This window comes from Fukomys damarensis, unplaced genomic scaffold (assembly GCF_012274545.1).
Source record: "Fukomys damarensis isolate Sample0158 unplaced genomic scaffold, DMR_v1.0_HiC HiC_scaffold_17, whole genome shotgun sequence".
In the NCBI taxonomy this organism is placed as follows: Eukaryota; Metazoa; Chordata; class Mammalia; order Rodentia; family Bathyergidae; genus Fukomys; species Fukomys damarensis.
In genome coordinates, this window is record NW_022900929.1 from 18,679,184 (window position 1) to 18,682,551 (window position 3,368).

Here is a 3,368-nt window from a genome sequence, read left to right on the forward strand (position 1 = left end):
AGGCCACACGTGCGGCCCTGTGGTTGGGCGCAGGCCGCTGCCAAGCCTCGGTGCCATTCCTCAGCGCCGACCGTGCGTGGCGGACAGGCTCGCAGCTGGGGCTTGCACAGGTTTTTCGAGTTAGAGATTTGGAAAGGACTCTGGCGGCGCTGGTTGGAGTTCAGAGCCCGTGAGATGCAGGAGAGACCTTGGGTGAGCTCATCTTTCCTCGGGCGGCTGGGCTCGGTTGGAAAATGTCACACTCGGCCCGCCGCCTGGCCGGCCTCTGGGTGTCTGGCAGCTCAGGTGACTCGTGATGTGCCTCGCCGTCCAGCTAGGGTGGCTGGGGCCGGGGCCATCGTTAGAAGGACCACAAAGGAGGGGATCCCTGGGGGACCCTGAGAGACAGACCCCACTAGGAGGGGAGAGGAGGCCGACAAAGAAATAAGAGAACGAGATTGGCAGGACTTTTTGGGGGCGAGATGATGTCAATCATTTGAGTTGCAAATGCTGAATTTTTGTACTGAAACGCATCCACCATCCCCTGGAAGAAAGGCAGTAATCCATCCCAGAGAGACAGAACCTTATCGTGTTTAAGAAATAAGCCCCGGAGCCAGGCTGTCTGAATCCAGCCATCTAGCGATGCGCTGGCAGGCTGTGTGACTTTAGGCAAGTTGCCTAACTGCTCTGTGCTTCTGTCTCCTCATCTACAAAATGGAGATGATAATAACAGCACCCGCCTCATCTGATACTTGTGATCATTAAATACGTTAATGTAAGTGAAGCATTCAGATGGTTCCCGGGACCTAGTAGCTGCTCAGTGAACATCTCTGTATTGTTAGGCCTTAGCTACTCCAGCGCCATGGTGGCACTTTCCTGACCTCACTGCCTACCCTAGGGACTCTTCCTCTTTCTTCAGACCCAGTTTAAAAATCACCTCCTCTGAGACATCTTCTCTCACCCTGGATCCCTCCTCTTTGTCGTGACAATGGCTGTTTTATTTTGTTTCTGTTTTTAGCTTTCTCACCTCTTTGATTCTCCACAAGACATCAACATTATTCCATCCCATCTGCACATGTGTATGTGCTGTACATGTGTACTGGCTTTTTGTAAAAAGCTCTTTGCAACATCCTGTGTCCAAACAGCCGCCAAGGTATATAATTAGACATTCAATAAAGGCCACAAACACTTCTCAAGGAAGATCATTAAAAGAAAAATCCCCTCTTCCTCTCATGTCATACAGCTGGCTTCCAAGGCTCGCCAGCTAAGAAAACAGGTATCACCCGTGGTGACAGAAGACTAGACTTTTCCCTCTTTGGGCAGTAGCTGAATTTCTGCTGGCAGTCTGGTGAAATATGTAACTCCTCGCTTGTCCTAAGCAAGTCTTTCCTTCAAACAATACCTTTACTCTCCCATTTGGATACGAAGACTTGGGAATTTCGAGCAGCAAAGTTTGTGGTAGGAATCATTCACTTCACATCATATTTTGGCTACACAGACAGAAGGAAGACATGTGGGAGACTGGCAGGGAAGGAAGGTGAGAGAAAAATTACTGGGAGCTGGAAGAGAACAAGCCTTTCAAAGCAGTTACCGGTAAGAAGCCGGGCGTGGTGGCGCATGCCTTTAACCCCAGCACTCGAGAGGCTGAGACAAGAGGCTCGCGGTGAGTTCGAGACCAGCCTGGGCTGCATAGTGAGTTCCAGGTCAGTCTCAACTACATAGTGAGACCCTGTCTCAAAAAACCCAAAGTGGTTACCGGTAGGTGGTATCTCACGGAGGCCCAGGCTGCTACCATGGTGAAGGCGAAAGAACACTGGTAGCAGCCACCATCGCTATGGGAACACCACTCGGTTCTGCCTCACCTCGACAGGCCCGTTCTGCACCTGTAACGTGTGTTGCGCCTCAGGGACACAGCATAACCTGCATTCTGGAAGAGCTTTACAGCATCCTGGTATAGCAGGTCCTTTAAGTCTTTGCCATTTACCGAGAGGATCTGGTGGCCCTCCCGGAGCCACCCATCCTGGGCCGCAGCCCCATCTTTCTCTTCGACGCTGCTGACGTAGATGCCACTGTCGTCGGAGACACTGCTGATCGGTTGAAGTCAGATTGATCGCTTCTTCGGTGATCAAATAATCCACTCTTCCGTTCATGTTTTACTGCTCGCCTGGCTTCTTCGGGTGGCCCAGGTCTCTGCCCAGGTGAAGGTGAGTCAACCCCAGAGCCACAACCTAATAATCACAGCCCTTTCAGCTTCTGCAGTCTGTGGACCGTGGACCGGAAAAGGAAGCCGCGGGCGAAGAGGGTGACAAAGGCTGTTTTTAACATAAACTTACATTTGGTTGCATAGCCTCCGTACCAGCCTGTGAGCATCTGAGGACAAAGAGGGACAAGACATAGTATGAACTACTTCCTGTTCCTAGAAGCACCCCATGCTCCTGGGAACCACCCCAAATAACCACTTAATGATTTGTTGAATAAATAATTCAAAAAAATTAATGACAGAAGGCCAGAAAATGTACCATAGAAAACTAATACAGTACCCTAAAACGTGGCCGGTGCAACACAGAGTCTGGCCATACAGGAATTGGCTGGCACCATCTTGCCCAGATCCCGGGCTGTGGGGAGACCCTGTGGGGTGCTGGTCAGGTCAGACTTCCTGGAGGAGGTGGAACGGGTGTCACAAGCTCCAGCTCCCTCCAAGATCTTAAGTGGGGTGGGAATGGTGGCCAGTGCCCCCTGGTGGCAGAGCATGAGCCCCCCTCCAGGTCTAGGGAAAGCGCCCAGAGATGGGGTGGGGGAATGGGGGGGGACCAGCCGGATCCCGAAGACACACGGAGCCTCTTAGGGTGGATTGCATGCCTCTGCCCTAATGCGGACCGGCTCTGCTTTGGTTTTGAAAAACAGACATCTTGCTGCAGCCTCCTGAAACCAATTGGTAATAAACCTCCCCTCCCTGCCCTTTCCGCACACCATGTGGGCCAAACACGGAGTGGAACATGAACAGGAACGCAAACAGGAACACGGCAGAACCAAACAGGACAGTGCGGGCCAGCGGTTGCCCGTGGCAGTGCTGAGTCCATCTGAGCGACTCTGCAAAGCGGCAGTCCTTATTGTCTGTCCTCTCGGTTGATCAGGGCTGCAGAAAGGGCCAGCCAAAGCCACGAGGCCTCCTCTGTCCCCCTCATCTTGGTCCCCATCCTGCATCCTCTGACGAGCGCCCTCTCCCCCGGGTGCACTCCTACTGGGCTCCTCGCAGGAGTCAGAGACACTCTGTCCTGCAGCCCTGGCTGCGTCTTCACAGTGATTCCAAAGAGCACAGTGCTGAGGGGCAGAGGTCTGGGCTTGAGCCCCCTGCCCTGCTGCTGTGGTGCCACTGGGGCTGTCACACA

The 3,368-nt window shown here is 53.1% G+C and overlaps 1 pseudogene; it reads right to left on the minus strand.

Moving 5' to 3' along the window:
• The window catches only part of LOC104858704, a 7,861-nt pseudogene extending 5,429 nt beyond the window's left edge, over positions 1–2,432 (minus strand).
• Between the last annotated feature and the right edge of the window lie 936 nt (positions 2,433–3,368).